Raw genomic sequence first — 18,489 nt, 5'->3', positions numbered from 1 at the left:
TTGAAACGGCCAGGAGAGCTAAAAGTCGTAGGCAGCTAGATAGCTAGATAGATACGCTAGAGGTCGCCGAAGTTCCCTAAGAAATACTTCGCATTTAAAAATAGAGTTTTCGGGCAGTAGTTCTGCTGCACAACAATAATCGTTATCTGAATTGATCGCGCTTCCTTTCTTGAAAACCCGGAGCTGGCCACTTTCCTCTCGGGACTGCTATGTCACATTGATAACGAGCACGCGCTGTTCACGACCGCGAACTACCAAAATCCGCGGTGATAATGCCAGGAAAGTACTCGAAGTATACGAATGTTGTTGTTAACAGAAAAACTCTCGAAATATTTCATTTTTTTTAGAGTGTATATCATAACAAATAAGACTGTGTGACTGTTGAGAGAGAAATAAGAAATTAAGAGGGAAGGTGCGACTGAAAGAAATATGAACCTAAAAAGCGACGAGCTCCTCGATCAGTTTTACCATCCTCATCAATATCTACATACAAATGAATCTCTTTTAAAAATTTCAGATACTGTATCCTTATGCATGTCAGGTTAAAAGCGAGACAAACATCTCCAGCTCTTCAATAAAATATTAAATGTGAAGCATTTGTTAGTGAACGTCGGCGACTTTGAGCGTATCTATCTATCTATCTATCTATCTATCTATCTATCTATCTATCTATCTATCTATCTATCTATCTATCTATCTATCTGTCTGTCTGTCTGTCTGTCTGTCTGTCTGTCTGTCTGTCTGTCTGTCTGTCTGTCTGTCCGTCCGTCCGTCCGTCCGTCCGTCCGTCCGTCCGTCCGTCCGTCCGTCCGTCCGTCCGTCTATCTATCTATCTATCTATCTATCTATCTATCTATCTATCTATCTATCTATCTATCTATCTATCTATCTATCTATCTATCTATCTATCTATCTATCTATCTATCTATCTATCTATCTATCTATCAAGCCGCCAACGACTTTTTGCTCTTTCGGCCGTTTCGATAATGACATCGATACCAAAATTGGTATGGAATAACACAACGGTATGACGAGCATAAGTGACTTGCCATCACATGAAAATCATGACATGTATGTCATGAATATCATGATCTACCATTCATGGCCTTGCTGCTTTTGCGGTGATTTCGTTAGCAGGGCATATTGAAAAACTGGCGTGGTATGGCATTACTGCATGGTTAACATAAGAGACAGACCCTAACGTCGAAATTATCATAAGCACATCTTATACGTCATGACAACACACCACGCTCATGTTGCGCTCGTGGTCGTTTCGCTAGGTTCACATATACCAAATTCGTTGTTACGTGAAGTCAATGGATGACGAAAGCATATCACTGGTGCAAACATGATAATAATGGCATGCGTGTCATGAAAAAGCATGACTACATGCAACCACCATAGCACGCTCACGGCCGTTTCGCTAACTCGACATGTAGCAAATTTGGTATCACGTCACGTGAATAGACGACGAAAGTAAATGACATGTCCAAACATGATAATCATGTAATGCGTGTCACGTAAAACATGACCACATGCTACGCTCATTGCGTGCGCGCGGCCAATTGGCTAGCTCCGCTTATACGAACTTTGGTATCACGTGACATTAAAAGAGAACGAAGGATAATTACACATATGAACATGATAACCTTGACATGGAAGTCATGTACGGCATACTTTACGTCCACCTCGTAACGGTGTGCTGATTTTAAAGTGACCTGTCAACCTTACTCATTCGTGCATGCTTCGCATATAATAATTCCCACTGTGCGTGGTATCTGCCATTTTTTTCTCTCTCATATTGTTCTGTAAATATTAAACTGATAGGCTAGTGTTGAGCTGCACACTTGCCGTTGGGTGGATTTGAAAAGGATCCAAAACTGAAGCCAAATGTAGCTGAAGTAGATATGCCTTTTAAGTTCACTGGCTAATCTGTCGTGAAATAGAGCAGAAGCGACATTACAAAATTTAATATATTAAAAATTAAGGTTTATTATTGAACAATAAGTGCTCATTTGAATAAGCAAAAACACAGAAAGAAGAGCCCTGTCTTTTTTACTTTTTACCTGGTTTTCAAGCCAGAGGTAAGTTGCAAATAAATGCATAATATTTTGTAAATTATGTGCACCGACCTATATATTTCACGCAGAGTAGGTAGAGTACTTTCCTAAAACTTACTCACTTCAGAACATTGCAGACAACAAATCGTAAAAAACCTTAAATTTTGAGGCCATTTTTTTTCTTGAAGACGCCGACCGAAATTGAACAGGAGTGTTACCATAATACCGGTTTAGTTTCAAGTATGATTATGTCTGCTTCAAGATAAACTGTTGACCTACACTTTATTGTCAATTTCTGCCTTTGTCAAGTTCACACAATAATATGCGCTGCGCATCAATATTACAACTGGCATGCATCGGCCTGAACTTTATTTTGAGCATACTATATATATGTAACGTAACTGGGAGCCATAAAAAACAAGAGCACGCGTATAGGTTAGGCCCCTACGCGTTTCATTCTACGAGTATAATACACTGCAGCAGTTCATGAAATAAGAAAAAAGCTGCAAATCACGATAATAGGCACATTTTAAGGGGCACCGCCTGTCAATGGCAAAAAAAAAAAACTTTTGGATGGGGTTTTCTAACGTAACACGTGTAAAAAAAAGATGAACCTTTAAGCTTTGCATTCAGGAGTTGAAAGCGATAGCAATACCTTGTCCCTAGAGCGTACTCCAACCACTGAGTGCATATTTTTATATTGCGTGATCTTCTTTGAAAAGTCTAAGTTGCGGATGACTAGAATTTAATTGATAAAGTTGGAACTGACTTGGGTCCGTGAAGCTTTCGCATATGCCTGCGTTCTGTGTAATGGGTAGCATGCTTTACAATGAGTAATTCTCTGTGTGAAAAGTTTTCGAAATTTCTATTCACCCACTACGTGGTCTTCAGGGAATACACGCAGTAACGTGTGTGCCTTTTGTAATCGTTGTCGGCTTTAAACCACAAAGTAGTTGCAAAATCATATGTTCGGGCGACCGATAGCAGCGCACGCTTGTACTACGCAATATTGCTGCGATATTAAATGCGAATCATTGATTTGCGTGTGTCAAGCTCTTTTAGCGTCTATCTGCGCATCTATCTATCAGCCGCTTACGTGTGGGTGCTCTCGTGATCACCCTCTTAAGTTGGCGTGAACCAAAAGCAGTATGAGAGGGTAACATGGTTTGACAACTATGGCGTGATGGTAAAGACATGATTGTTGTCCTAATCCCGTCGCGTACTTTGTCATAGACTTCCCGCCAGACAGTGGTATGCGGATATGTGCCACAGGTGATTCCAATTCGTATCTACCCAGGAACGACGAGAACACACATGAGCAATTTTAACACATGAGTGTTAAAAGAAACCTGACATCGGCAGCATTAACCCGACGAATGCAACGAATAAATGTCAAGGTCCCAGCAGAAATTGAATTCCCAGGTATTCTGCGTGGCGATCAAGCATTCTACCGTAGAGCAACGCCATGGCTTGGAACTCCCTAATGTTCGTGAAACGTTGTTGTTGTTTCCGTGCTGGCTAACTAATTTTATAAACATTACATATGCACTACGATGATACAGCCGTCATGTCAGCATAACCTAAATTGTAGTTAGATTCCATGCGCTGATGTTTATTTATGTAGCAGTGGCCAGGGCTATACCATCCTCGCGCGCACGAGTGCTTCATATCAGCGTATGGCTTCCGGTGTTTTTAATCATGCTCCACTTGACATCGTTGCGCAAGTGCAAACAACTGTTTATATAAACATCTGCAACTATTCAGCATATGTCTGTAAGTGCAACTTTTATACATCTATTTAGCGCCAATTCACAGCTTGAGACTCAATAAAAAATTTTGCAACACGAGCACCTTAATTTCGCATGCTTCGCATAACATTGATTCTCAAGGTACATGGCATCTAAAAAATTTCTATAGGGTCTATTGTGAAGGCTGCATACAAGCATTATGTGTTTCTAAATCATGAATGTCATTTTCACTGCACTTTCAAGCAGAGAAAGTTATTTTGATTGTATGTTCAAGCAACCGCGTGGCCGTGTGATAGAACACATGCCTTCCCCGCCATCGTCCCGGGTCTGATCTACGCTCACACGCGGAAATTTTTATTATTTATTTCAACACGAAAGTGTTTCATGCCAGGAGCCACCAAGGCTTCGCCGACGTATTTTTATCACGTATGTGACGTTGTAAAAAGTATAGACTAAATGATTTTGTACTTCTATTGGATTACGCTTCTATTAGAAAGGCACCGAATAGCACAGGCGCGTAGAAACGCCGCGTTGAAGGGAGTAAATGTGGATTCCACGGTCCTGATGCAGCATTAAACTTTACAAAGAGTACTGTGAAAGGAGGGTGGTAGATATAAAAGGCGTGTTTTTGAAGCATACGTAGTATGCGAGCCTGGCGCAGCGGATAGCACGCCAGCAGCTTTGTCGCTGACCGAGATGTGGAGGGTTGGACTCCCGTTGACGGAACTTTCGTTTTTTGTTTTCTGAAAGTTATTTTTGGACGTCATTTTCACGACGGAAGTACGTCCCATAAATCTTAGTGGACCCAGGCATAAAACACCTTTGGGTTAAAAAAAGTCACAGCTTCGCAAAAAGGATAAAGCACTGAATATGATAACAAAATATTCGTGTTTTACGACGCAAGGGTAGCATTTTTAGGAGCAATATTATTTGTAGTAAATATCTGCTTGCTAAGTAACCAAAACTCCTGCGGCGCCGCCACAGCGACAATTTCAATGGTATACGAAGTGAGGCTGCCAGTAAACTCATTTAGATCCGATGTCACGTAACTCTACAAAACGCTGGTGTAAGAGAACACGGCTGCTTGAGGTGCACTTTTGGGACTGTTTTTTTTTTGTATGGAGAGCGCAGTCCATAGAAGCTCCCGCATGCTGTGGGGGTTCAAGCCGCGCACTAATCATTGCCGCCATATCCCGGCTATCATACCCCCCCCCCCCCCCTTCCTGTTCGCTCCTGAGATAAGCGCGCTGCGTGCGCGCAGATGACCCCAGCCGGAAAGGCGATGTTCACTCCGCCTAAAGAGGAGGCTAGCGCATCCTTCTCCGTGTATATATATATATATATATATATATATATATATATATATATATATATATATCGTCACGGGGTCGTGACGTGGCGGAAGACAGGAAACTTAGTGTTGGGATTTAACTGTTTATTTGGGCGAACCTGTGCCCGGTAAAGGGAAAGTCTAATTACAGCAGTAGTCTTGCGCAGATAGCAGTCTCGGACTGATAGCGGCGAACGCAGCGTCGGCCTTCGATCAACAACTGACAAGCGGCGAAGCGCGTCGGCATTTATACTCTTGCTGTCGAATGTTCTAGCGTTATCGCTGGCGGTGGCGTAGGTTCCAGAACAATCTGTACCGTTCGCACAGTGGGCGTGATCTTATTGAAATGATCTACTACAGTCCGGAACCTTCTCGAAACTGCAGGCGCGGTTTGCGCTGAGAATCGTGTGGTGTTTTGGGACGATAACAAAAACTTGGGAAATGAAACGTGGCATTGCCCCCCTCTGAAAAAAAGGCATCGTCCCGATGCTTTAACTAAAGATGAAGGTACAATAATAATGCAAGAAAGTACAATGAATAAATTACGATACAACAATAATACAAAAAAACACTGTTTCAGTTTGTTAACGTGCATGAAACGGCTTGAGGCACACGACATGTACGACTTCAGGTCGCGATCGGCGTCGTTGAGAGTTCGTGATGCCGTCGGGGACAACCTCGTAATCAAGTGGTCCGAGACGTCGAACCACCCTGTACGGTCCGAAGTACCGTCGCAGAAGCTTTTCACTTAGTCCACGTCGGCGTATCGGCGTCCACACCCAAACACGTTCACCGGGCTGGTATTCCACGAAGCGTCGTCGAAGGTTGTAACGGTGGCTGTCGGTCGTCAGTTGATTCTTGATACGGAGACGCGCAAGTTGTCGGGCTTCTTCGGCGCGTTGAAGGTACTCGCTCACATCGAGGTTTTCTTCGTCGGTGACGTTGGGTAACATGGCATCGAGCGTCGTTGCCGGGCTCCTTCCATAGGCCAATTTGTATGGAGATATCTGCGTCGTCTCCTGCACCGCCGTGTTGTATGCGAAGGTCACATACGGAAGAATGGCGTCCCACGTCTTGTGCTCGACATCGACGTACATTGACAGCATGTCGGCGATCGTCTTGTTAAGCCGCTCGGTGAGGCCGTTGGTCTGTGGGTGGTACGCTGTCGTCCGGCGGTGGTTTGTTTGGCTGTATGCCAAGATCGCTTGAGTTAAGTCAGCAGTGAATGCCGTTCCTCTGTCAGTGATAAGGACCTCCGGGGCACCGTGACGTAGGACGATATTTTCGACGAAGAACTTAGCTGCCTCGGATGCACTGCCTTTTGGCAAGGCTTTTGTCTCGGCGTAGCGGGTGAGGTAGTCGGTAGCTACCACGATCCACTTGTTTCCGAAAGCCGACGTCGGGAACGGCAGTAGGTCCATACCAATCTGCTGGAAAGGTCGGCAAGGTGGATCAATTGGCTGCAGAAATCCCGCTGGCCTTGTCGGCGGTGTCTTGCGTCGCTGACAGTCCCGGCATGTTCTCACATAACGAGTGACGTCGGTGGTAATACGTGGCCAGTAGTACCTTTCTTGTATCCTCGCGAGCGTGCGAGAAACACCGAGGTGCCCTGCCGTCGGATCGTCGTGCAGGGCCTGCAGGAGTTCTGGTCGCAGAGCTGAAGGCACCACAAGGAGGTACTTAGCTCGAAGCGGTGAAAAGTTTTTCTTTTGTAGAAGACCGTTTCGTAGAAAGAACGACGCAAGTGCGCGCTTGAATACCTTCGCGACTTCGGCGGTCCTGCCTTCGAGGTATTAGGGCCTTAAGTACCGGGTGGGCCCTCTGTCGTTCAGCGAAGTCGTCGGTAGTTATCGTTCCTAAGAAGTAGTCGTCATCCGGGTCGTCGGGCAGCGGTTGGTCGGCAGGCGCACGAGAGAGACAGTCGGCGTCGGAGTGTTTTTTGCCGGACTTGTAAATGACAGTAATGTCATATTCTTGAAGTCTCAGACTCCATTGTGCGAGGCGACCTGAAGGGTCCTTCAAGTTGGCTAGCCAACACAATGCGTGGTGGTCGCTCACAACTTTGAAGGGTCTGCCGTAGAGGTAGGGGCGAAATTTCGACGTAGCCCAGATGATGGCGAGGCACTTCTTTTCTATTGTGGAATAATTTGTTTCTGCTTTGGATAGCGATCGGCTGGCGTAACTAATAACCCTTTCAAGTCCGTCAGCCCTCTGCACAAGAACGGCGCCAAGACCTACGCTGCTTGCGTCAGTATGTATTTCTGTCTCGGCGAATTCGTCGAAATGGGCAAGTAACGGAGGCGTCTGGAGGCGATGTTTAAGCTCCTGGAAAGCGTGCTCCTGGGGCGTTTCCCACTTAAACTCCACGTCGGCCTTGGTAAGGTTAGTAAGAGGATCGGCGATGTAGGCGAAGTTTTTCACGAACCGCCTATAATAGGCACACAGGCCCAGAAATCGGCGCACGGCTTTCTTGTCAGTGGGCGGCGGGAAGTCGGCGATGGCGGCTGTTTTCCGTGGATCGGGACGAACTCCAGACTTGCTGATAACGTGCCCCAGAAACAAGAGCTCCTCATACGCAAATCTGCACTTTTCTGGCTTCAGTGTGAGTCCGGAAGTCTTGATGGCTTGAAGTACAGCTTCAAGGCCCCGAAGATGCTCGTCGAAACTCGAGGAAAACACGACGACGTCGTCCAAGTACACAAGGCAAGTCTGCCACTTCAATCCTGCCAGTACTGTATCCATAACGCGTTGAAAAGTTGCAGGCACTGAGCAAAGGCCGAAAGGCATCACCTTAAACTCGAAGAGGCCGTCCGGTGTTATAAACGCCGTCTTCTCTCGGTCTCTTTCGTCGACTTCGATTTGCCAATAGCCAGTCTTGAGGTCCATTGACGAGAAGTACTTGGTGTTATGGAGCCGATCAAGGGCATCGTCTATTCGTGGGAGAGGATACACGTCCTTTCTTGTGATTTTGTTCAGGCGGCGATAATCGACGCAGAAACGTAGGGTCCCATCCTTTTTCTTCACTAACACCACGGGGGATGCCCACGGACTCTTGGACGGCTGGATAATGTCATCTCGCAGCATTTCATCAACTTGTCTCTTCATTGCCTCACGTTCTCGCGTCGAAACCCTGTACGGACTCTGACGGAGTGGTCTGGCATTTTCTTCGGTTATGATTCGATGTTTCGTGATTGGTGTCTGCCGAATTTTCGATGACGACGAAAAGCAATCTTCGTATTGCAGGAGCAGGGCCTTGAGCTGTTCTTGCTTATCATTCGGAAGTCTGGGATTGACGTCGAAAGCTATGGGAGGGGCTTGGTTCCTCTGAGCAGGTTCCGCAGAATCGGCGAGGGCGAAAGCACTGGTGGCTTCGACAATTTCTTCGATGTATGCGACCGTTGTTCCTTTGTTCACATGTTTGTACTCATTGCTGAAATTCGTGAGCATAACCGTTGCTTTGCCTCCCCGCAGCTCTGCAATTCCTCTTGCGACGCAAATATTTCGGGTGACCAACAGATGCTGACTGCCTTCAACGACGCCTTCCAAGTCAGGTGATTTAGGAGCGCCGACTGAAATAATGACGCTTGAGCGAGGCGGAATGGTGACTTGTTCTTCCAGCACATTCAAGGCATGGTGTTCTGACGGCGTGTGCGGCAGTAGTACTTCTTCTGTGGACAACGTTATCGACTTTGTTTTTAGGTTGATGACAGCACCATGGAGGCATAAGAAGTCCATGCCAAGGATGACATCTCTCGAGCATTGCTGTAGGTCTACGAAGTCTGTAGGATAAATACGGCCGTTAATGGTGACTCTCGCTGTGCAGATTCCTGCAGGCGTTACGAGATGACCTCCGGCTGTGCGGATTTCAGGGCCTTTCCAAGCTGTCCTAACTTTCCTTAACTTCGCGGCGAATGACCCACTGATGACAGAATAGTCGGCTCCAGTATCGACGAGAGCGGTCACACTGTGGCCGTCGATAAGAACGTCGAGGTCGCTAGTTCGCCGTCTCGCATTACAGTTAGGGCGTGGCGTCGGGTCACGGCTGCGTCGACTTGTTCCGCTGCTTCCATGTTGCGTCGTCAGGCCACCTTCGGTGAGTGAGCTTTTGCCGTCAGGGCTTTGCCTGGTTGGCGTTGTGTTCAAAGAGCTCCGTCGCGTCGGCGTCGTCGTCGGAGGATCTTCGGTAGTTCGTCGCACAGCAACCGCACCTCCATCGGTTGCTGCCCTTAGTTTCCCGGATACGGGCTAGGAGACCGGCCCCGCGTTGAGCCAGAGTACTGACGGTGGTGCGGTGACGTGCGGCGGCTGGGCGACGGCGAACGCGAAGGGCTTCGTGGTGTCCACAGAGTTCCTGTCAGGTAGTCGGCGATGTCACGTGGTCGTTCTCCTGGCTGTGGACGCGGTGCATTGACGGCGAAGCCACGCAGTCCCATTTGTCGGTACTGGCAACGGCGGTATGTGTGTCCGGCCTCGCCGCAGTGGTAGCAGAGCGGGCGATGATCAGGGGTGCGCCAGACGTCAGTCTTCCTCGGTGCACTGCGCTGGGCCGCTGGCGAACGGTATGACGTCGGTGGGGGTGGTGGCGGCGGTGGCGTCTGTCGACGGAAGTGCGATGGGGCGGCGTTTTGGCGTGGACGGGGAGGAGCGTTGTGGCGCAGTGCAGCGGCGTAGCTCATAGCTTCCGGCTCGGGCAGCGGTTCCAGAACAATCTGTACCGTTCGCACAGTGGGCGTGATCTTATCGAAATGATCTACTACAGTCCGGAACCTTCTCGAAACTGCAGGCGCGGTTTGCGCTGAGAATCGTGTGGTGTTTTGGGACGATAACAAAAACTTAGGAAATGAAACGTGGCAATATATATATATATATATATATATATATATATATATATATATATATATATATATATATATATATATATATATATATATATATATATATATATATATATATATATATATATATATATATATTTATTTATATATTTATATATATATATCATGACCAAGAAACGCTGGGGCTCGGGCGCGGGGGGGCAGCTAAGGGAAGTAGAAGAGGAAGAGAAAGATCATCATAAGAAGAGCTGGTCTAGGATCGGGTGTTGTCTCTTGTTTTCTGTCAAGTTCATGACAATGGCACAGTCCGACAAGTGAACTCTCTGCGGGAAGCCACTGGTATGTGTCTTCGTGGTTTGTCGGCCGCGTGGTCTTCTTCATCGAAGAACACCGTTCACGCTTCCTTGGCAATGGGGTACCGCCCACCACTTCAGCTACCCTTCAGACCGCCAGTGGATGGCGTCCAGGTCTCCCCTGTGGTTCTAGGGCATGACCTGATGTACACCCTGCCCCCGCTTCACGGCAAGGATCCGTACCGGCTCCTGTACTTTGGCAATGCCCTCACGCTTCCCATGGCCTATATTCCCCTTGCAGTACTCTTCCAACATACGAGCCTCCACGGGACGCCGTCCAGGCTTCTCTGCTCGTCCATCTCACCGGCGTGAGTGCTGCAACCGCTACTTACTCGAAGACCACGATCATCGACTCTTCGGGCTTCACACCCGACAGCGCCGCGGACCTGCGTCGTAACATCGCGCTAATCCGCGTCGAGACAAACGACAAACGATCTGAGCGTCGATCTCCGAGCAAGCTCCTACAATGTTGCCAACATTGCGTGCCATCAACGCAGTGTTGGATGTAGTTGCCTCGCACGACCTTGAGGCAAGCCCACCGGAGCAACGCCGGGAGCTTCGGTCCTCCCTCATTGAGCTCTCGCACCAGCTCGGCTGCTTCGCGTCGGTGATCTCTGCGTTGCCACCTGCCACCCCACCATCACAGCAGGCCGTCATATATATATATATATATATATATATATATATATATATATATATATATATATATATATATATATATATATATATATATATATATATATATATATATATATATATATATAAACCAGCCGAGACTGTCCATATAATTGCTATCACAATATATATATATATATATATATATATATATATATATATATGTGTGTGTGTGTGTGTGTGTGTGTGTACAAACATGCACGTAGGTACGCACGGGCACACCCACGCAGAAATGTATAGTCTCGTATAGACGCGCAGACGTCTGATGTACATGCAAAATGAGCGATGGATGCGGCGCATTCTCATCGACACTTTCAAGGCATTAGTGTTAACGTAACCGAGATCAAGTTTGATCAAACATAATCTGATCAGGTGCAAGCATCATTATTATTTTGAGGTCGAACATCAGAACAAAAGAACCTTTGGCTTTCACATTCTTTATCATATAATGCAAATTGCTATGGTGCTGAGGCAATCGGCAATAATAACTCTCCCGTACCATTTATACGACATCACAAAGGAGCAGCAAAAAAAAAAACATCAACATTTGAACCGTACGTTTATTTACAGTAAACGGAAAGTGTTTTCTTTTTCTACATTTCAAGCACAAGTTTGTTTGCGACTTCAAACTGCACACTGAAGAAACAATGCGCATCTTCGGCGAGGTTAGACAAATTATTTACAAAAAATCATGTCTAATAATGCTGTAGGTGGGATGCATGATTTTGCGCTGTTGGTAAACAATGCCGGATACCTGCCTACGTCGTTCTTTTATTATGGTCATTTAATTACTTGAGCTAAGAAAATAGCGAAATTTTGGCCGCGAACTGAATTCGATTATTCAAGGTGTGAATGCGAATCAAATCGAATATTTTCGAGATACTTATCGAATATTCATGGAATATTTTTTCAATACTTCAAAGCGAAATTGCAGAAACAAAAGTTGGAGAAGATTCCTAAGCATATTCTTATTGGATAGGAACATGAAAATTTCTTTTAGCTAGGTTGATGAAGCGCCGTGGCGAGATGGTGTTTGATGGTTCTCTTATCAATAATGAAGCAATGCAGAGGCCGAATCGTGTTTATGCGCGTTATTTGGGAACAGTGTGTTGCCGACAACGCTTTACACGTGAAAGAAAAAGAGGCTATTTTCTCAGTCTCTCCTTCTATTTCAACTTATGTGGAAGCTCAATTAATTGATGACAAAAGGTTGTGCTCCCATCGTGTTGGGAGTTACAAACCTGCCTCGTAGACGTCAATATATAACAGAACACATCTGAAATTTCGCACGCTGAAAATCTTCCGTGTCCAATTTAGCTTACTTCCTGACCAAATTTTAGGCCAGAAATGTCTTTTATTGAACCAGACCGCTGCCACATCAATCATCTACACATTGGAGTCAGCGTTTTCTCGAGTAAATACATTTGTAACCGTAGCGGAGCTTGAAAGGCAGCTTTGCCGTAGTACAAGTTTGTTAAAAGGCGAAGCATACTAAAAATCTGAGGGGACCGCTTTCAATCGCACGTTAACTGCATTTTTTACAACAAAGAATTGCGTTCAGTGTTGAATCCTTCTAATTTACACTTTACTTGTCTTTGGGAAGCTCGAATAGTTCGAATAGCGAAATTCTGGTGCGAGTTGAATTGACTAGCAGACACTATTCGAAAAATATTCGAAATTTAGAATATTCGCACAACCCTAGTCCGTACTGATACGTGTCGCAAACAAAACAGGACGAAGAGAAGAAGGCAATGGCACTGTCCTGCGTCTTCTCTTTGTTCTGTTTTCTTCGCGCGAAACATTAACACGGATCTATAGCTGAACTGATTGATATATGATTGATATATGGGTTTTAACGTCCCAAAACCACCATACGATTATGAGAGACGCCGTAGTGGAGGCCTCCGGAAATTTCAACCACCTGGGGTTCTTTAACGTGCACCCAAATCTGAGTACACGGGCCAACAGCACTTTTGTTTCCATTGAAAATGCAGCCGCCACAGCCGGGATTCAATCCCGCGACCTGCGGGTCAGCAGCCGAGTACCTTAGCCACTAGACCACCGCGGCGGGGCATAGCTGAACTATACACCACGTAACTTCTCGTTCATATTTATGTTGCTTATCTTGAATCCTTGCCAACTTGCTCCACGTTCTCTCCGCCGTGGTGGTCTAGTGGCTAAGGTACTCGGATGCTGACCCGAAGGTCTCGGGATCGAATCCCTGCTGCGGTGGCTGAATTTTTAATGGAAACGAAAATGCTGTTGGCCCGTGTGCTCAGATTTGGGTACACGTTAAGGAACCTACGGTGATAGAAATTTCCGGAGCCCTCCATTACGGCGTCTCTCATAATCATAGGGTGATTTTGGGACATTAAACCTTACATATCTATCTATCTAGCTTAACGGTCTGTGGTTATGTTGGTTTGTAGGCGTATGTGCTAAAAGATTACCATTGATGCGCGAGCAATACGAAAACACACCAAAAAAACCCACGAACATGCATGCAGCGATGCCTAATTAAAATAACGTGAATGTGTAATGCATCTGTTGTTCATGTCTTCTGCTCTCGTTTGTAACCCTCTGGTGTCCCACGATAACGTACCCACCAAGTTCACATCGAAACCCCAGTTTCAAAAATATATCTCACCTTCGGTATACCCCTCGAAGGTTTTTTTTTTCTACGTGTCATTTCACCAGGTATCTACAAATGTGATTTTTACCAGAAAGTCATGTGTGATGTTATTAACATGTATTATTCACACTAATTATATGAATAGAAGCTGCATTTTCGAAGGGCTTGGCCGGCGTGGTTCTTTTAGTGCTGTGATGAGACAACTTGCGTAACTGCTCTTTTTTTTTTCTTGTGGGCCACCGCGGTAGTGTAGTGGTTAAAGTACTTGGATGTCTACGTAAAAGACGCGTGCTCAATCCCAGCCGCGGCTGTCCCATTTCAATGGTGGTGACGTTTAACGCCACGAGCCCGTGGGCCATGCGATGACAGTGCACCTTGAATGGATACGGAATAACTTTGCAGCCGGCGTTTTGTGGCAGAACGAGAGTCTAACTGCTAAAAATGACGAATACAAAAAGTAGTTAAAATGGACGAGAAACACCTTTTTTTCAGCGATATTTGGTTGTGCCTAGCGCCCTCCCTCGCAGCCACTTGCTGCAATACGCCTTGACACCCCCCCCCCCCCCCCCCCAAGTCGCGCGCGCGCGTGGCAGTGTTTATTGCTGTCGGCGCTACTCGTTTACAACTGTGGTCGCTCGTCTGCAACGTCGGGCAAAGTTATCGCTTTGTTGAATACATGATTTCCCGCGGTTGGTCTTCGGTTTCAAAGCGTTCGTTGCGGCGGAACGGAATTTCTAGCTGCTCCTCCGCTGAAGGCTCTCTTAGCAGCATCGTTGGTCGTGACACACCGTCGCATACGTTTCCTAGAGATGACAAGCTCCGTAGACTTTGTATGTCTCACTCAGCCATTGCGCCACGGTAGCAGACAATTAAAATTTGACTTCATTTGCTGGGTCGGAATATAGTCGTTTCAGTAAGCTGCGCCTGAAGCTTCACTTAGCAGCGTCTTGTCTTCACTTAGAGGTGCCACCTATAGGCGTAAAGCGCTCAAACGAGGCTTGTTTTCGAATAGTTCAGTCTCTCTACCGTGACGAAGTAGGCCGATCTCGATTAGTTCAACATGTAAGTGGATTGTAGTTTCATATATGTGACAATCTTTGCCATATGCATACAGAGCTTTAAACGGCTGAGAAATTCCACACATGTGGTGCCCCATCGAGCGGAAATCAGCTGCGGAGTGGTCAAACTCTAATCGAACAAGTTAAACACAATGCGACGAACTACGATACCTTTATTCGGCCGTCATAACTGCCTTTTTTATTATAAATGCCTCTGTTCCTTGTCAAAGCTAAGGAACCTACATGCTTTACATCCATCGTAACATGAGTTTATGTATACTGCTGCCGCTGCTCGTTGGACCGCGCTGCTGTGCTGGCCCGTATACTGCCAGAGTGGCACGGAATGCCTGTTCTTTGTTTAGCGTGCACCGGATGCTTGTAATTGTGAGCTGGTATATCTTGGCAAGTTAAAATGGTTTGCCACGTTGAAATCAGAGATGAATGTTTCACTTGTATTGGGTACCATGACACGAACACATACTGTGCTGTTATGCGAGAACAAGCGCTTAGAAAGGCTGTGGCTGGCCGGCTGGCTGTCCATCGAAGGGGTTGTGACGTCAAGCTTTCCAACTCGTGTGAGCTGAGTGGCTTGGTACACGCACACGAACACGTTAATAATAAATTCACCCGCTTAAAAGTTCGCTCACCGAGGACTTCTTTTCGATGCCATTGCACTCTTACAATACATTTCCGGAGTTCGCACAAAATTTTAAAATTTTGATTAAGTATCTTTTTGAAGAACCCCAGGAGGCTGCAGTTGTCCGATGCCCTTCACTACAGTGTCTGAGTCGCTTTTACCCCACAAACCAACCAATCTTGCGTTGTATCTCGGGAAGGCCAATAGCCTGCACTGAAAAGTTGAGTCATTGTTTTTTTTTTAACTTGTAGGCCACACTATCAAACAAGGTATGCGTTTCCAAGTGCCAGACCCAACCACATTCGACACAGGAAAGTTGCTTCGTGATGGGAGAGTTCTGATGGCAAGCGAAGTAGCAAATTAGGCCGATGGGTTACATGCACAAGTTAGATAGAACACTGTGAACCCGTGGCGGAATCCCGCCGCAGCCATGGTAACTATGCTCAAATTGGTCAAGGGTCCTGAACTTTGGGTATGTGGAGCAGTAAATTGGGCATAAGCCATCTTTTGAAGAGATGAGTGGTTTATAGCTTACTTTAGCATCAATTTCAAATTTGAAGCCTTCGCTGCGCTTAATGTTTCTCTCGCGTGTTCTTAAGAGCCTCGCCTACCAATCGGCAGTATTTTCTGACCAGGCTGAAAACGTGTAACAGGGTACACTTTAATAAACGGCAATGCACGGTTGTGAGCTTTGGGCTTCGCCGCATGCGGGTTCGTCCGTAGGTGAAGACATCTTGTCTTTTTTAGACCTACGTTTCGGTCAGGGCAGGGCAGCGATTCTAAGAAAAGTTTCTGGAGTACAGATGTCAACGTACAAGCACCGGACGCCTAAAATACAGATGCCCGGATACATTTATAGACGTAACGACATATTTCCGAAATACGTTTCTAGAAGAAAAAAAAAAGACCATTTCGTAGTACAGATACGGGAATACTAATACAAGAATACAAAAAATACAAATACTAGAATACCTGTTTGATTTCAGTAATACTGATGCTCCGCTATGACTTTGTTAGGCTGATGATAATATTGTGGTTGTTTTGCCATATCAAAACTAGCACGCGTATCGTCGGGCACTTTACCACATGGATAATTCTGTGCGTGCGGGGAACCCTTTGGCCCTCACACCGCGTTGTAGACCAGCGGCATGCCTTTGTTTGGCGAAGCACAAAAACCATCTTTTCCTCTGAGAAAGTGGCCAGCTTATTTCTAACAAAAGTCGTAACGAGATACCCATGTTCTCTACAGTATCGCGATATAATCGACACATCTTAAAGGTATTTAACTGCTGTGATACAAATACATTGTGCAAATGTGTCTCGATACAGAAATTCAAGGACTCGAAAATATCTCTATGATACTATCTAAATTTTCCAGTATTGCGATTATGCCAAGTCCTGGTTCCGGCGGCTATTAAAGTTCTTCCGTCAGCGGAAGTTCCAGCATCTCGCCCATCTTTAATGAAGATAGGTTAAGCATAAACTACGCACTCCCTTTGTGCCTTATTACTGCGTGTAAATATCAGTCAATCAATCAATGAGTCAGCCAGTCACTCAATCAGTCATCAACTAAACAGATATAAAGCACATCAAAATTTTTTTTTGTGTACAACTGCAGCATTCATGCAGTGAATAATAAATTTTCATAATTTTACTAAACAAATGGCAGCATGCAGTGTGCAGTGGTGCAGTGTTAGTTTAGATGACGCAAACGTTGAGCTTGAATAAGCGTTTAATTCCAGTGGAATGAAGGATCTTGTAAACGCGTAAATGAAAGGCCAGACACATCACGACGAGCGTATATGACGGCATGCATACAACATGAATATATATATATATATATATATATATATATATATATATATATATATATATATATATATATATATATATATATATATATATATATATATATATATATATATATATATATATATATATATATATATATATATATGTATATATATATAAGAGACAGAAGTGTATACCTAAGGACTCATTTTTCCGTGTTTTGGCACAATATTAATGAGATCTAACAGACTATAATGCCAAGGAGTGTATATAGGAAGTTATTAGAATCAATGTGATGTAAATAAGAAGAAAGACGCACGTTTCTTTCTTCTTATTTACAATACATTGGTTCTAATAACTTCGCCTATACATTCCTTGGCATTATTGTCTGTTAGATCTCATATATATATATATATATATATATATATAGATATATATATATATATAAATATATATATATATATATATATATATATATATATATATATATATATATATATATATATATATATATATATATATATATATATATATATATATATATATATATATATAATATATATATATATATATATATATATATATATATATATATATATATATATATATAGGATGGCAGAAAAACTTAGAATGTCAGGAAAAGGCCAATTTCTCTCAGCAGTGTCTCTAATTCTACAGTAGTAGCACAATTGCTTGCGTTATTTCATGGATCCATCACCATTTTTTAATGTTCCTCAAGCACCACAGACAGAACTATAGTGGTCAGTGTCCGTTGTGCGAGACAGGTTATAACTAACTCACACATCATCGTGTATTGTAAAGTACAAGCGTTTGTTAATTTCTAGATTTATTATCCTCGCCCCTCTTTTGGTTCAGAGATACCTAAAAATCTACTTTTTAAATCTTCTTCAATGCTTCACGAAGTACCAAAGTGGTTAGGTACAGGTATCCTAAAAAAAGTGACACAATACCAAAGAAGGTGGGTCTTGCGGTGAAGGCAAATATATGCACAGGCTGCAGGTTGTTTGTTACAGTGTTCGTGCCTGTACCACGTAGTTTTGATGGATGGTTTTCAATGCACAAATATGAGCGAATGTATTGGCACCTGCCAAAGTACACACATGACAGTCTCCTTATAATATCACATAGCTCGACTGACGCAGATGATTTCTTTGCTTGCAACGGGACAGTAAATGCTGCCCTGTAGAGAAGGTACGAAAAGCTTGTGCAAAGAACCCCGATGAGGTTGCGTACTTTCTTTCATGTAATCTACAACACTCTAAATTTTTCGCCCCTTCAGACGTTCTATTATTGATGTCATAAGTACATAGCACAGTTTGCAGGAGTTGATTTGGAAGTGTGCAATGTGT

The 18,489-nt window shown here is 44.6% G+C and overlaps 1 protein-coding gene across 1 annotated transcript in view; it reads right to left on the bottom strand.

Annotated features, from left to right (window-relative positions):
* Positions 1-18,489, bottom strand: part of LOC119161314 (cytochrome P450 4V2) — a 151,066-nt gene that overhangs the window by 47,903 nt on the left and 84,674 nt on the right. The window lies entirely within an intron of this gene.

This window comes from Rhipicephalus microplus, chromosome X, assembly GCF_043290135.1.
Source record: "Rhipicephalus microplus isolate Deutch F79 chromosome X, USDA_Rmic, whole genome shotgun sequence".
NCBI classification, from domain to species: Eukaryota; Metazoa; Arthropoda; class Arachnida; order Ixodida; family Ixodidae; genus Rhipicephalus; species Rhipicephalus microplus.
The sequence above is the reverse complement of the archived record's forward strand: the minus strand, read 5'-3'. Positions and strand labels throughout refer to the sequence as shown.